This window comes from Rana temporaria, chromosome 10, assembly GCF_905171775.1.
Source record: "Rana temporaria chromosome 10, aRanTem1.1, whole genome shotgun sequence".
In the NCBI taxonomy this organism is placed as follows: domain Eukaryota; kingdom Metazoa; phylum Chordata; class Amphibia; order Anura; family Ranidae; genus Rana; species Rana temporaria.
Window position 1 is genome coordinate 102368292 of NC_053498.1, and position 15959 is coordinate 102384250.

The following is a 15959-nucleotide window of genomic DNA, read 5'->3' on the forward strand; positions in this document are numbered from 1 at the left end:
GGAGGGAGACTTCAGTCACAAACAGGTATGGGTAGTGAGCTCACTCACCCCCTTGGCAGTTGGCACCTCTCATTCAGATGTATCTGAGGCTGCTGGACAGCCCTCGGGATTGTAGTGTGGGCAGACACAGAGGGGTAGGGGCGGGAGGAAGAGGTGCAGATCGAGCCCTCTCTCCTTTCCCGTCTGTGTGTGTGTGTGTGGGGGGGGGGGGGTATGTTAGTGGGAAAGTAGAACAGTGGCGGGACTATAACGGTGCATGCAGAAACCAGTAAAGAAAAATAGAACCAATACTATAAATTTTTAATGATTTATTAAATAACACAGAGTGGCGTCAGGTTGTAGGGCATATCATAGACTTATACAAAAGCCTACTACACAAATCAACAACCTGATCACGAGTACAAAGTTAAAAAGTTCCCATAACAGACATTAGTACTATAACAGAGATCGCAACCTGGTTGGTAAACCCTATATATTTCGCCCGGTTAGGCTTCTTCAGGGGTGGTTGAGATCAGAGTTTAGGATTCTGATAATGACATACAGAGAAAGAAAATTAGTGATGTATACATAAATACATTAAATATACATAAACAATAAATAGAGTCGCTCTGCCAGTGTATATCACATAATGCCCACCTGCTGGTCCGTAGTGGGAGTAAAAAGACAACAGGGTGCGTATATACCCTGGTTCCATCACATGCCTGAAAGGTCAGGCCGGATGAGCACAAGTTGCCAGCCACAAGGATAACTTAGGCAGGAAAAGGTGAGAGGCCGCTGCAGATGGAATTCACACAATCCCCAACCATCGGAGGGGCAAGGGGGGGCACCCAGAGACAGGGTGACCAACTGTGGAGAAGAGTGGCAATATCAGTATCTATTATAATAAGAATGTTTAATAAAAATATTTATAGAAAGTAATAAGAAAAAGTGTACACTCACAGGGCCAGATCCTCAAAAGAGATACTCCGACTTAAGTGCTGTTCAGTCTGTGTGTAACTTTGGAAACGATCCTCAAAAGGCTTTTTCCAAAGTTACACAGAAGATCCGGCATGTGTAATTGATTTACACTGCCTAATTTTAGGATGCAGTACCGCATCCGCCGCTGGGGGCATTTCGAGTCGAAATGCCGTTGCTAGTATGCAAATTAGCACTTAAGGCGATCCACAAAGCTTTCTAGCTTCTTTTTTGCGCCGTAAGTGTTATTTTGCAAGTGTAAAATTAGGGCTCGTTTTACAAAGTGTAAAGTTAGTCACACCTTGTAAAGGCCCATTGCAGCGACGGCATTTGGTATGCTTTCCCGAGGGAGAACTCCACGTCAATTTGTAAAAAACAAAACCGGCATGGGTTCCCCCCCAGGAGCATACCAGGCCCTTAGGTCTGGTATGGGTTGTAAGGGGACCCCCCCTACGCTGAAAATTTGACGTAGGGGGTCCCCCTACAATCCATACCAGACCCGTATCCAAAGCACGCTACCCGGCCGGCCAGGAAGGGAGTGGGGACGAGCGAGCGCCCCCCCCCCCCTCCTGAGCCGTGCCAGGCCGCGTGCCCTCAACATGGGGGGGTTGGGTGCTCTGGGGCAGGGGGGCGCACTGCGGGCCCCCCCACCCCAGAGCACCCTGTCCCCATGTTGATGAGGACAGGACCTCTTCCCGACAACCCTTGCCATTGGTTGTCGGGGTCTGCGGGCGGAGGCTTATCGGAATCTGGGAGTCCCCTTTAATAAGGGGGCCCCCAGATACCGGCCCCCCCACCCTAAGTGAATGGATATGGGGTACATCGTACCCCTATCCATTCACCTGGAGGCAAAAAGTAAAAGTTAATAAACACACAACACAAGGCTTTTTAAAATAGTTTATTATTCTGCTCCGGACGCCCCCCCTGTCTTCGTTATTAGCTCAATTACCAGGGGGGGCTTCTTCTTCCGCTCTCCGGGGGTCTTCTTCCACTCTCCGGGGGTCTTCTCCGCTCTCCGGGGGTCTTCCGCTCTCCGGGGGGGCTTCTCCGGACTCCGGGGGGCTTCTCCGGACTCCGGGGGGCTTCTTCCATCTTCTCCCCTCTTCCGCTCTTGACTCGGCGAACCCCGGTTCTTCTGCAGCTCTCCGGTGCCTTCTTCTTCAGCGCTGGCTGCCTGCTATGTTTGTGTGTTAGCTCGATTTCAAACAGGCAGCCGGCGCGGTCTTCTGTGGCGTCAGGGTCTTCTGGTCTTCTCCCCTCTTCCGATGTTGCCTCGTCGCCTGTTGTCGCTGTAATGATGGAAGCGCGCCTTGCATCACATTTATATAGGCATCACCGTCCCATCATGCTCCGGTAGGTACCCACGTGGTGGGTGCCTACCCACGTGCACCCACCACGTGGGTACCTACCGGAGCATGATGGGACGGTGATGCCTATATAAATGTGATGCAAGGCGCGCTTCCATCATTACAGCGACAACAGGCGACGAGGCAACATCGGAAGAGGGGAGAAGACCAGAAGACCCTGACGCCACAGAAGACCGCGCCGGCTGCCTGTTTGAAATCGAGCTAACACACAAACATAGCAGGCAGCCAGCGCTGAAGAAGAAGGCACCGGAGAGCTGCAGAAGAACCGGGGTTCGCCGAGTCAAGAGCGGAAGAGGGGAGAAGATGGAAGAAGCCCCCCGGAGTCCGGAGAAGCCCCCCCGGAGTCCGGAGAAGCCCCCCCGGAGAGCGGAAGACCCCCGGAGAGCGGAGAAGACCCCCGGAGAGTGGAAGAAGACCCCCGGAGAGCGGAAGAAGAAGCCCCCCCTGGTAATTGAGCTAATAACGAAGACAGGGGGGGCGTCCGGAGCAGAATAATAAACTATTTTAAAAAGCCTTGTGTTGTGTGTTTATTAACTTTTACTTTTTGCCTCCAGGTGAATGGATAGGGGTACGATGTACCCCATATCCATTCACTTAGGGTGGGGGGCCGGTATCTGGGGGCCCCCTTATTAAAGGGGACTCCCAGATTCCGATAAGCCTCCGCCCGCAGACCCCGACAACCAATGGCAAGGGTTGTCGGGAAGAGGTCCTGTCCTCATCAACATGGGGACAGGGTGCTCTGGGGTGGGGGGGCCCGCAGTGCGCCCCCCTGCCCCAGAGCACCCAACCCCCCCATGTTGAGGGCACGCGGCCTGGCACGGCTCAGGAGGGGGGGGGCGCTCGCTCGTCCCCACTCCCTTCCTGGCCGGCCGGGTACCGTGCTTTGGATACGGGTCTGGTATGGATTGTAGGGGGACCCCCTACGTCAATTTTTCGGCGTGGGGGGGTCTCCTTACAACCCATGCCAGACCTAAGGACCTGGTATGCTCCTGGGGGGGGAACCCATGCCGATTTTTTCTTTGAAAATTGGCATGGAGTTCTCCCTCAGGAATGCATGCCGCTGTCATTTTTTTTTTCCCCGACGCAACTTTAAGCCGTCGCGATCCTCAAAACTCGGCGTAACGTAACTTCGCGCATGCGCAGTACGGCCGACGCGCATGCGCAGTACGGCCGGCGCGGGAGCGCGCCTCATTTAAATGGGACTCGCCCCATTTGAATAGGAACGCCTTGCGCCGGCGGAATTTTAGTTACACAGCCTGAATTTTCTAGATAAGTGCTTTGTGGATCAGGCACTTAGGTAGAAACTTTAAGCCAGTGTAACTTAAATTGGATTTTTTAAGTTACGTCAGGTTTTTGTGGATCTGGCCCACAGTGCTTAAATGAACAGGTATAGCATCTGTGGAGGCATACGCCTAGCTTAAGACCGAAGGCTTGTCAAATCTGTAACAAGCTAAGCCAAATATTATGTCACAAAATATGCAAGAAATATAATTGAGAATCAAACAAAAAAAAGGGGAGAGAGAGAACAAAGAAAGAAAGAAAAAATAGAGACAAGAAAAAAAGAAGTAAACAGATAGTTTACTTCTGTATTATAAATATCAATATAATGATTATAGTGATCTTCAGCAAAAAGCTATTCCATAATGGGATAAAGAGATCCGCTCATAAAGAAAAAGTTTGTTAGAAAATAAGCCAAAAAAAAGGGTTGGTAAGAAGACAGTTAGTGAGGGACATAAATAATTGTTTAAGCAAGGAAATAGGTTTGTATAAACAGCAGCTGTTAGGCATGGTAGAGAGGATACCTGGTCAATCAATCTCAGCAGCACGGGTTATCTCCACAGGAGTGTACAGCACACTGACGCTCCACAACAGGACATAGTCCTGATATACCCCTCAGCCCCTCCCACACGTCCTTGCGTCAGAGGGGGCGCGGTCGGGCGTGAGCGGACACATAGTGTCAGTGCGCAGACGCCCCACACTAATGCTTAACATGAGGCCTACAATCCCCAGCAACCCCTGGGTTAGAAGGCGTGGACGGCCGAGTGATCGGCCAATCACAGCGCGCCGGGGGAGGGGCACCGCCAGAAAGCGGAGCGGCCCATAGGCAAGGAAACAAACCCCGTGTCTAAGAGCCGGGAGTGGCCAAAACGCCGATGGATAGGGCGGAGAGCCAGCAATCAGGGGGGAGAAAGAAAACCACTGACAGAAACGGGCTCACAAAGTGAAGCCCTTGGGTGTCCAAATGGAGGGAGACAAAAGGTGAAAAAACAAGCGCAGCAGCATCACAAATCCAACAGTGTAATAAAGGATTATCCAACGGGCAAAGGAATAGCAACTTGGTATAGTAAAAGAGTATGTCATGGCCCATAACTTAAAAAGGCAGGGCCATTGAAAAAACCCAGTATGGAAGTAGGCAGGGTGGCAAGTGCATGTATAAAGTGGCAGAGCGATTCACAACAAAGTTAATACAAATAAATAGTAATTGTAGATCAGAATAATGATTGAAATCAAACACATCTGGAGCATTTGTATACAAAAATAATATTTCATACATATACATCAATTAGCAAAATGCCAAAATAGCCAAGAAAAGAAAAAACAGACAGAGAAAGAGGAAAAGGAAAGAGAAGAAAAGGGGAAAAGATCGGGGGAAAGGGTAGGGCATATAGAGGGAGAGGGTGACAAGAAGGGGAAGGAGAAAGGGAAGGGGAAAACAAAGGATGGAGGGAAGGAAAAGGGGGAGGAAGGGGGAGGGGGGAGGGGGGGGGAAAAACGGAGAGGGGAAGGGGAATGGAAAACAAAACAGACAGATGATGCAGAGTGACAGGCATCATATATTTCATGCTGGAACAACCCAGACGGTCGCCCGATGAAAGCGTGGCGAGTCAGTCAATAGAGCACAGGGACAGTGGGATTGAGACACAAAAAATAGGTAGCCCTTACAGGAAAGATTTAAAGCTGATATATTCATTCAGTCCTGGGTAATGGGTGGCGTTTAAAGTTTGTATCCATTTAGTTTCAAGTTGCAGAAGACTGCGATCAATACCCCCACCCCTAACATGTGTAGGCACATGTTCCAGGGCAGTGAATTTCACCATAGTAGGCTCGAAATTGTGCTCATGTCCAACATGCCGGCTGATGGCAGTGGTGGACAATTTTTTCCGGATAGGTGCAATATGGTCCGATATACGTTTGTGGAAGGGTCTTTTCGTCTTGCCTACGTAGAAGCACCCACATAGGCATTTGGCCAGGTACACCACGCCAACAGTCTGGCACGTGACCCGATGCCGAATAGTGTGGGTACGTCCACCAGGCAGGACGACTGTCGATCCACTTAGGATAAAAGGACACATATGGCATCCTTTACATGAGAAAGTGCCGTTAATTGTGTGTGGGGAATTTTCTAGGGGATTATGATGACTCTGAACAAGTTTGTCCCGTAGAGATGGTGCTCTGCGGTAAGTGACTTCAGGTCGATCCTTAATAAATTTATTGACAGTATTGTCAGCCAGTAGTAACGGCCAATACCTATCCAAAATTTCCCTAAACTGTGCATGGCAAGCAGAATACTGAGTGAGCAGACGTATTGGTTGCAGGGAGTTAACCTTTCTGGGGGGAAAAATCAGGTCTCTGCGGTCAATACTCGCAGCTCGATTGTAGGCCTTCTTCAGGATATTGTGACTGTAACCTCTATCTTTCAAACGAAAATATAGGTTTCTAGCAGCTATTTCATAATCTTTCTTAAGGACACAATTCCTTTTTAATCTAATGTATTGGCTGTAGGGTATGCTTTTTACAAGCGACTGCGGATGGCCACTAGAGGCATGCAGAATAGTGTTACCTGCAGAAGGCTTACGAAAGAGAGAGGAGTAGACAGTTCCATCCGATCCAATGAAAATGGTGAGATCGAGAAAATTAATCGATTTTAGACTGCATTCCATGGTGAACTTAAGATTAAAGGTATTTTTGGCCAGTCTATTCATGAATAACTCAAGTTCCGTTCTGCCACCAGACCACAGTAGCAGAACGTCATCGATGTATCTGTACCACGAAATAACGTGGCACAGATACATCGAGGATTCATCATCAGAAAAGAGCTCCTTCTCCCACCCCCCCAGGTACAGGTTGGCATACGATGGGGCACATTTAGTCCCCATCGCAACCCCCTGCACCTGGAGGAAGTGGGAGAGTCCAAACATGAACACATTTCTGGTGAGAATGAACTTTAATAAACCCAGGATAAACATATTATAAGGTTCTGCCTGATCGCCTCTATCCTTGAGAATTTTACCCACAACTTCACTACCCCTATCGTGGGGGATTGCGTTATAAAGACTTTCAATATCGATAGCAACCAGCCAGGTATTGGGTGGGACTGATATGCCGTCGATAGTTTGCAAAAGGTCAATCGTGTCCTTGATGTACGAGGACAGGGCGGTAACATGCGGGCGAAGATAATTATCAACCAGGGAACTGGCATTCTCTGTTAACCCCGCACAGCCCGATACTATGGGTCTACCTGGTGGGCATTTGAGAGATTTATGAATCTTCGGTAGGGCGTACATTGTAGGAACCCTAGGTTCCTGAGTGTTCAGAAAGTTCCACGTATCCTTATCAATCAGGCCCTGACGATAGGCCTGAGTGATAAGGGCGTAGTATTCATTATTGAAGCTTAGAATTACTGACTGAGATATTGGGCGGTACCAATCCTTATTTTCAAGGATCTTGTAGCACATACGTTCGTAGTCTTTTACGTTCATGACTACTACGTTGCCCCCTTTGTCTGAGGGTTTGATTATTATGGAGCGATTATCCTGAAGACTTCTGAGAGCTTGTCGTTGGTTGAAAGTGAGGTTTGGGGAGTTGTTAGAAAGGTCAATTTTCTCCACTTCTTTTGTGGTCTGCTGGACAAATGACCATATACTGGCATTTTTGTTCAGGAGTGGAAAATTTAGCGATTTGGGTTTAAAGGACATAGGTGGAGGAAAAGTGACCTCTGAGGCACACATTCCCAAAGTGGGTGGTACCAGGGGGGAATCATCATCCACATGACCTTCCTCCCATAGTTCCATCAAGGTCTCGATGGCCTGTATCTCATCGGCATCATTTTTAAGTTGCTCAAAATTGCTATTGTCTGACTCGATAGATGGTTTATTATAGATGACCTTGAACATTAATTTCCGGGCAAAGAGATGAATGTCTTTAATCATTTGAAATTTATCACCCCCCATGGATGGACAGAAAGTGAGTCCAAGCTTGAGGACATCAATCTCATGTCCACTTAATAGAGTGGATGATAGATTGATGACCTCAAGATCCAGAGAGGGCGTGCTCACTTCATCGAGGGTATCGGGGTGGATGACAATTCCATCTGTTTGCCTAAAAAAATTGGTGCAATCTTGGGATCTATACTTGCCGAACTCTGGGGAAAGAGTGAAGATACATGTGAGGATACATTGGGTTCGCTTACCCGTCTCGTCGGGGTGGTATTGGGTGTCATTAACAGAGGCGACGTAAGTGCCGGAGCTCGCGGAGGGTGCGCTAATAAGGCATTCGTCACCTGTGGGGTATCAGGATGCAGAATTCGTGATAAGGAAGATGGACGAAAGTTGTCTAAAATAGAAGAGTTAGTAGGTAGACGCTTAGTGGTGTTGAGACCGGTTTGTGATAGAGATTCTGAGGACGTAGATTTTCGGTCATTTTTACGTTTCCGTGGGAAACGATCATGAGACATCTCTCGGTATACAGTTGACTGACTTGATGCTGTGGAGGAAACAGAGGTGACATTTGGTATATTAGTCAAATTAGCAGGCATGTTACGTGTAGGCGGGTGAGCTGTAGCTTTATTGAAAGTTGGTTGGTTCCATTTATAAGCATACTTGTTGTCATTGGGGGTATGTTAGTGCTGGCTTTGGACAGCATAAAAGAGAGTGTAACAGACACTCTCAGCGTAGACAACTGCAGACAGCAACCCTGCTGGGAAGCCATAGTCCAGTCTGAATAATTTTTCCGGGTTTCAGGCAGTCTGAAACCGTATGCATGATTCCAAACCCAAACTGTCCAGTTGAAAACCCGGACAGGTGGCAACCCTAAATAGAGAAGTGCTTGATACTTTTTTAATGCTTCTTAAAAGCTTTCGTAATGCTTTGCTTTTCTGACTGGCATTTTCAAGCTACGTTTAAAAAAAGTCAGTGTGTGCTGGACCTTCGTTTCTTTCTTCCTCTCAGCTTTCAAACTATTATTGCTGCAGTTACAAAAACAGACAAAACAGACTTTAAATGAGAATGATTGTCTGCAGGTTTACTTACACAAAAAAAATCAAGAGTTAAGTGCCAAAATGTAATCAAAATGGAAAGATTAAAAGATATTTGATCTGGGCAGGTTTAGTTTATTGAATTTAGACATAAAAGACATGGAAACGGCTTCTAAACATAACATTCATTGACTTTATACAGTCCAGGTCACTCGCTTTCTAGTCGTTTGGGGTGTTTTCAGAATAAATTTGATGCAGTGAAAAGATCGTCATAAGAAAAAGAGGCTGTATAAATAAGAGAAGATTTGTGCCATAGCTGCACGATACCCAGTAAGACCCCTTCCACACTGGAGGTGCTTTTCAGGCGTTTTAGCACTAAAAAGAGAGGCCTGTAAATCGCCTCTCGTGCCTCCCCAGTGTGAAAGTCCGAGTGCTTTCACACTGGGGCAGTGCGCTTGCGGGACGGGAAAAAAAGTCCTGCAAGCAGCATCTTTGGGGCGGTGGAGGAGCGCTGTATACAGTGCTCCTCCACCGGCCCTGCTACTTGAAATGAATGCACAGCGCTTTCAAAGCGCATGAAAAGCAATTCGGAAGCGCTGCATCACAGGTGCTTTTAACCTTTTCTTCGGCCGCTAGAGGGTGTTAAAAGCGCTGAAAAGCCCTGCTAAAGCTACGGTAAAGCGCCGCTAAAACGAGTGGCGCTTTACCGCCAACGCGGCTTTGGCTGCAGTGTGGAAGTAGCCTAATACGAATTGGTTATACAGCATATGTGAATAATAATTACACTAGTGTATACAGTTCTGATACAGCTTTTCAATAGTTGGCCAGATATCCTGTGCCAGTGATGGCATTACACTGAGGCTTGGTTCACGCTATTATGATGCAATTATGACGCAGTTTTCAGTGCGATAATGTAATAAGACTTTGATTTTAGATGTGGTTTGCAGATTTTATAGGGCAAATCGCACTATAAGTCACAAAGATGTAGCACAGGATCCTTTCCAAAATCGAAGTTGCACCCCGATTAGGCAGTGAACACTAGGGGGCGATCAAGGTGTTAATTGTGTTCCCTAAAGTGTGTTCTAACTGAAGGGGGGATGGCACTGACTAGGGGAAATGACAGATCGCTGTTCATACTTTGTATGAACATGTGATCAGTAATTTTAGCCCCCTGAACGAACCGGGAGCTGTGTGTTTACACACGCAGCTCCCTGTTCTCGCTTTGTCAATAGCGATTGCGGGTGCCCGGCGGTCATCACGCCGGGCACTCGCATTGGCACCGGGGGTGAGCAGTGGGCGCGCGTGCCTCCGGCGGCGTGCGCATGCCCCTAGTGGCCATAGGACGAAGCGACGTAACATAACATAATTTTGCCGAGCTATGCTGCTACAGTAAAACTGCGGCGGCTGGTCGGCAAGTGGTTAATGAATGTATAACTAGAATGATTGTTGCTTTTCTACCTGCCTGGAGTTCAGCTTAAATAAATTATACAAAAGATATAATTGTTTTTTTGTTTTTGTTTTGTTTTTTACAGAAAGATATGAATGTTCCTAGAATTATAAGGCCTCGTACACACGATAGGTTAACCAGAGGACAACGGTCTGATGGACCGTTTTCATCTGTCAAAACCGATCGTGTGTGGGCCCCATAGGTTATTTAACCATCGGTTAAAAAAAAGACAACTTGCTTTAAATTTAACCGATGGATTCCTAACCGATAGGTCAAAACTGATCGTTAGTAGGCACAACCATCGGTTAAAAATCCACGCATGCTCAGAATCAAGTCGACGCATGCTTAGAAGCATTGAACTTCGTTTTTTTCAGCACGTCGTTGTGTTTTACGTCACCACCTTCTAACACGATCGGTTTTTTAACTGATGGTGTGTAGGCGCGACGGACCATCAGTCAGCTTCATCGGTTAACCGATGACAACGGTCCTTCAGACCATTCTCATCGGATATACCGATCGTGTGTACGAGGCTTAAATGGGTTCTACTGTATGCCACTTAGATTCAAAGGCCCGGATTCGCATACAGCGGCGCATAGTTATACCGGCGTAGCGTATCGAATATACGCTACGCCGACGTAGCGCAGAGCGGCGAGCACAGTATTCACAAAGTACTTGCTCCCAACGTTGCGCCCCGGCGTAACGTAAATTCGTAGGCGTAAGCCAGCCTAATTCAAAGTTGGTGGAAGTGGGCGTGATCCATTTAAATGAAGCGTGACCCCATGCAAATGATGGGCCGAACGAACGGTGCATGCGCCGTTGCGTGGACGCATCCCAGTGCGCATGCTCAGAATCACATATAATCAACATACAGACTTACAACATAAATGGTCTCAATAAGTACCCCTTACATGAATAAAAAGAGAAAAGAAAAAAAGAGGAAACAGAAACATCTTCTTCCAAGATTACTTCTGGGTTACTCCCTCCCATTATGCCCCCAGGTCTAATTTTCCCTTTATATTCTCTGGGGGGACACCGGGGGACAGGGCTCAGAGACCCATAGCGGAGAGGGAAGGGGGGGGGGGGGGAAGAGGAGGAGAAAGAGAAAAAAAAAAAAAAAGGAGGATCATATTCCCCTACATTGTGAAAGGTGAAAATACAAAAAAAATATATATATATTATAGGGGGGAAAAATTCCCCCTATTGAGTATATACTAAAGTGTAGGAAAAAAAAGAAAAAACATTTTTTTGCTTTCTCCTTTTTTTTTTCTTTTAAAGGGGGGGGGGGGATCAAATTCCCCTTTATTGTGAAAAGTGAAATTATAAAGTATATAAGGGGAATTAACCACCTCAATACTGGGCACTTTCACCCCCTTCCTGCCCAAGCCATTTTTCAGCTTTCAGCACTGTAACACTTTGAATGACAATTCTGTACCCAAATTACATTTTTATAATTTTTTCCCGCTTTTTGCGCTATAAACAAAAAAAGAGCGTAAATTTTGAAAAAAAGCTAAATTTGGTACTTTTTGCTATAATAAATATCCAAAAGTGAATTTTCTCTCAGTTTAGGCCGATATGTTTTCTTCTACATATTTTTGGTAAAGAAAATCGCAATAAGCGTATATTGATTGGTTTGCACAAAAGTTATAGCGTCTACAAAATAGGGGATGGTTTTATGGCATTTTTATTATATATTTTTTTACTAGTAATGGCGGCGATCTATGATTTTTATCATGACTGTGATATTGCGGTGGACATATCGGACACTTTTGACACATTTTTGGGACCGTTCACATTTATACAGCGATTAGTGCTATAAAAATGCATTGATTACTGTGTAAATGTGACTGGCAAGGAAGGGGTTAACACTAGGGGGCGATCAAGGGGTTAAATGTTTTCCCTAGGGAGTGATTCTTAATGTGAGGGGAGGGGACTGACTGGGGGAGGTGACCAATCGGTGTCTCCTCTCCCTGACAGAACGTGGATCTGTGTGTTTACACACACAGATCCACGGTCCTGCTCAGTTACTGGGCAATCGTGTGTTCCCGGCATCAGGGCTGTCTTAATGAGAGGGCACACCTGGGCACTGCCCAGGGGCCCCAGCTGCATAGGGGGCCCCTGCACTTTCCTCAAAGCAGCTGGTCCTTGAGCTCACGCTGCCCCAAAATTGGGGGCCCCATGGTGGCACTGAGAGTGGTGGATACACAGGGGAGGCAAGCTGTTAGCGGTGTAGAGGGGCCTTAAGTGATAGGGAGGCATCAATCTAGCAGATATATTAAATGCACAGGACAGCTTTGTTACTTTAAATACTGTATGTAGTATTTTTTCCACTGTTTGCTGTACAGAATGATTGTTTATATAGTTAATGCGGAGCGCCACACAAAAGGGGAAGCTCCACTTGTCTGCCTCCTACCTATTTGATATCTGTTTACCTACACTCCATTGTAGGAGCCCCAGAGAATTACTTTGCCCAGGGGCCCATGAAGCTTTTAAGACGGTCCTGCCCGACGGACATCGCGGCCTCTGGGCATGCGCATCGGGTCCCCAATGACACAGCGGGCGAGCGTGACTCTAGTGGCCTGGGAAGCGTAGACGTCATATGACGTCTTCCCAGAACAAGAGTCTCATCGTCCCACCGTCATTTGATGGCGGGCGTTAGGCATGTGGTTAAAGCAAATGGGACTGTCGGTGAGTCAACAGCGGGTCAGAGGAGGAGTCTCTGCTGGACAGAGATAACAGTTGCTCTTTAAAAATTATGACTTAAAGCGAGTTGATTTAAATCAAATCCACCCTGGCTCTTAGCCTGCAAAAGCACATCATGGCCCTCAGTGATTATGAAGGTTTTAGCCATTGGATGTAATTGCTTCATTGTAAGCATACATTTCCTCTAAGGCAGTGGTTCTCAACCTTTCTAGTGTCGTGACCCCTTCATAAAATTTCCCAGGTTGTGGGGACCCCTAACAGTAAATGTATTTTCGTAGCGTGGGTTGTCAGCACCCAAGGCAAGACAAGTAATTTTCACCCATAACCCATGAAAATGTACAGCTCCCTGAGTTCCTTTCCACTTGTACAATATTAAAACCCCTTTGTGGTGTCTCGTAGCAGTGACACCTTTGCCGAAATCAGGAGATAGGGTCTCCTCCAGCCCCTCCCACTTCACATTACTCACCAGTCAGCTGACCTCTAGTCTCTGCCCCCCAGTCATGCTGTGAACTGTTTGGGCGGCTGGGAAGAGGCTGGGAGGGCGGTGCGGGCTTCAGGAACAGCCCAGGATTCGGTGACCTCTGGCAAATCATCATTCGACCCCTGAGGGGGTCCCGACCCCCAGGTTGAGAACCACTGCTCTAAGGGTTTATTCTCAAGCTTTGGTCTCTGAAGAGCGATCCATGTTCTAGGCTAAACAACGCCTCCTCACCGCCTGCTTTAACCCCTTGATCGATGCGCTAATGCGCCACAACCTCACGCTTGTAGAGCGGCTCCATTCACTGGGGGTGTGTGTGTGGGGGGGGGGGGGGGGTTGTGGGCACTACGTCCTCCAAAAGAAACAGGGGGTAATATTCCTGCTGTGGCTGTGGCATGTGTACATCTCCAGGGTGGAGGGGTCCAGGGGTAGGAGTTGGGGGCAGTAAAAGCACAGCACAACCTCAGGGTTTTACTGCCCCTAACCGCAACTGTGAACAAGCCGTAAAGCTGTCCATGATAGCATACATTTGATTGAGCAATCAAACTTTTTTTTTTTCTAGTTTTGTTGAAGTCGCATTGTGTGGTGATTTTTTTTTTTTCTGCTGCAGGTCCAGTACACCCAAAATTCACATTTCGTTCCTGAGAGTTTTGGGTGTCCTCACACTCCTGTGTGTGTTTCAGTTTCTCCTATTCTATAATATAAAATAAATAGAAAATTCGAACAGAGGAAATAGGATCCCTTCATAATGGCCACAGCAAGTGTGCAGGCCCAGGAACTGAAATGTAGAGAGCTCACCAATCAAATATACAAGTACCTGTCACATGGTATGAGTCTTCAGCATGTAGCAAAACCTAAAATACCAATCTTAGGTGGACTCACCCTTTAAAACTACATTAGGTACCGTATTTATCGGGGTATAGCACGCACCCCTAAAGTTGCCCGAATTCCTGTGGAAAAAAGATGTTTTGTACTTACAGTTTTGGTGTCTTGCGCGGCGTCCATCGGCGGCCTCGTCGGGTCTGTCTGCGGCTTTGGGTGTCCTCTTCGTCGGGTCCGGCGTCCTTCTGCGGCGTCCTCGCGTCCTCCCCGCTCGTTTCCCGCGCCGAGTTTGAATACTGCGCCAACATATACCGAGCGCAGTACACTCGTGTATCGTCGGGCAGGCTCGGCAACTCTCGCGCTGACGTCCTGTACGTCAGCGCGAGAGGCGCAGAGACTGCCCGAAGATACACGAGTGTACTGCGCTCGGTATATGTCGGCGCAGTATTCAAGGGCAAAATAGTGCGCGGTATACGCCGATAAATACGGTAATTTATCATGCTCTTTGGTGTTTCTAAATAAAATAAAAACAAAATCCGCTTTGTTTGCGGTTTCCGCTGATTCTAACAAGATAAAACAGATATAAAAGTGTGGTTTGAAAAAATGCGGACTAAATAAATGATATGCAGCTGCTTTTCCAAGGAAATTAGTTTAGTTATTCAGCCAACTTCTGCAAACTGATCAAAGAGACGTGTTCTTACCTCACAGAGCATACTGATTTCTGTGTTTGGAGCTGCGAAGAAGAGAAAAGTTTACAGCTGTATATCCAAATGACTGTGATAATAAACCTAAAGATCTGGCTCAGAATCAAATCTACAGTATTCTCATATAATGAAGTGTAAAAAAAAATCTGCATGGCCAAAAACATAAAAGAGGTCATCAAAAGTGGCAAAAAAATACATATTGGCAGTGGATGAGGCCTACCATTCACTTCCCCGACACCCAGCCCTGGGCCTTCGACATTGTTTTCCAAAAGTAGTTGGTTTAGGGGTTGTAAAGGATAGTTTATTTTCTAAATTGGCCTGCTCGCCCCCTAATGAGGAGGATGGAGATGATGGTGACAGGGGGTGGGGTGGTGGGATGCCAGGAACAGGGGGATAATGAGGAGGATGGTAATGATGGTGACAGGGGGTGGGGTGGTGGGATGCCAGGAACAGGGGAATAATGAGGAGGATGGGGGTGATGGTGACAGGGGGTGGGGTGGTGGGATGCCAGGAACAGGGGGATAATGAGGAGGATGGAGATGATGGTGACAGGGGGTGGCGTGGTGGGATGCAAGGAACAGGAGGATAATGAGGAGGATGGGGGTGATGGTGACAGGGGGTGGGGTGGTGGGATGCCAGCAACAGGGGAATGATGAGGAAGGAGAATGGAGATGATGCTACAGTGGGGGTCCTCCCTTTCAATGGGCGTTTGCAGGTCTCTCCGGGAGAGATGGCGGCGTTGGAGGAGGCGAACGAGGACCGCTGTGGGGGCTTCAATCTCAGGTAAGTAATTCATAATGAGCTAGTATGCTATGCATACTAGCTCATTATGCCTTTGTCTTGCAGGGTGATTTTTTTTTATTTTTTCAGAGAGGGTTTACTTCCTCTTTATCCTCCCTCTTGCCTTCTTCTGGATCACATATGGGTATAGGATTGTGTATATGGGTGTTTTCTATTTATTGGTTGAACTGGACAGACTTGTGTCTTTCTTCAATCTGGCTTTAATACTATATAATGTTATTATTGCAGTCTATACAGCATACACAAGATGTATAAGGACAGGAATTTGATCATCAGAGTGAGGAGGGACACTGGGCAGCAGTTATTCTGCTATAATGAGGTGTACATGGAAAAATGAGGCGTACAGGGAAAGCGTCTTTGTTGTCATGGTAACCAGCTCCTTCTACGCTGGTAGGCAGAGGACGCCTGCGAACTGGAAAACTACATTTCCCAC

At 47.2% G+C, this 15959-nt stretch overlaps 1 long non-coding RNA gene across 1 annotated transcript; it reads right to left on the reverse strand.

Annotated features, from left to right (window-relative positions):
* Positions 1–291: 291 nt before the first annotated feature.
* On the reverse strand, positions 292–4232 carry LOC120916086. The gene is made up of 4 exons (XR_005743951.1): positions 4124–4232; positions 3692–3771; positions 637–846; positions 292–526 (listed from the first exon to the last, which is right to left on the reverse strand). It is a non-coding gene; the product is annotated as an uncharacterized LOC120916086 (long non-coding RNA).
* Positions 4233–15959: the final 11727 nt, after the last annotated feature.